Below are 1,298 nucleotides of genomic sequence, written 5' to 3' on the forward strand. Positions count from 1 at the left end.
CCCCAACATCAAACCCACCCCTGAAGCTGTCTAATTCGAATTGCAAACACGATAATAAAATTGGAGTTGTCAATGCAATAAATCGATATTATTCTCCTCATGGATACCAAGAATGTTTACATTTTGCGACATTGTTTCACCACTTCCCTCTATTTTATACGCTTTGCTCAGTTGATCGTTTTACTTCATGCGAAGTCCAAAAACAATGTTCTCAGAATAAATATTTAAATAATTCCGCACACCATAAAGGCGTAATAATTTTCCAAAATTGTGGGCTTTTCTTTTATGAAAAATCAGGATAAAAATAAAGCAACTTATTTTGTACTGTATTGAGCCTGACTCGATCAAAGAATCTGGGAGAGTTTGCCAAAAATAAAGTCGGTCGGTATCGCGGCAAGTGTAAACACGACGGTCAAAACTCAAAAGTGATGTGAATCTTGTAAACGTTGTATGTTTTGACTCTACCAAAAGAAGGGTTTTTGTGTTGTGTTCATGTGCGTATTTGCTTGGGTATATAGAAAAATAAGGCATTAGGGGACTGTGTAAACGTACAAAATAGATACGAGCCAAATAGATATCTGAGGTCTAGATCTAGATCTAGATCATCTAGTCTAGATCGTAGGCTAGATCTATCACTCTCAGATTTTTAGGCGTTAGATTCTAGAGTTAGGTAGATCTAGATCAAGGCCTAGAGGCTAGATCTAGAGGTCTAGATCTAAATTCTCGATCTAGCCTACTTCTGACTAGAGCTGTGCATCTTCTAGGCCTATTTGATATCGAAGTGGCCCCTACGGCTAGCCTGGGAGTCTAGCCGTACTGGGAAGATTGAAGAATAGATCTATCGGACCACTCGTATCCATTATTACGCGAGAATGTGGGGTGGAGGAGTGGGTGGGGGGGTTCAGGGGCGTCTCCCCCCCCTGACAAAATTGTAATGAATAGATAGATCTACCCGTCCGAGATTCACCATTGAGAGATACATCTATTAAAAATTGGGGAAAATCATGAATTCCTAAGGTTGAGACATAAGCAAAGTCAGTCGGCGCTTTTTCGGTAGTTCCCACCCCGCAATTTTATTAACGGGTTTGGGCCACAAGAGTAATAAAAATAGGAAGGGGGGTTTCAGGGGGGCATGCCCCCCTGAATTTTACCATAATTTAATATTTTGCAGTTGTTAGGTTTGATATCTTAGCTCACCGCGAATCAAACGTATAGATCTAGATCTAGATGTAGGTCAGGCTCAAATAAGTGGGGTGGGAACTACCGAAAAAGCACCAGTCAGTCTGCTGGTCCGGTAT

Source organism: Aplysia californica, unplaced genomic scaffold (assembly GCF_000002075.1).
Source record: "Aplysia californica isolate F4 #8 unplaced genomic scaffold, AplCal3.0 scaffold01236, whole genome shotgun sequence".
Classification (NCBI taxonomy): Eukaryota; Metazoa; Mollusca; class Gastropoda; order Aplysiida; family Aplysiidae; genus Aplysia; species Aplysia californica.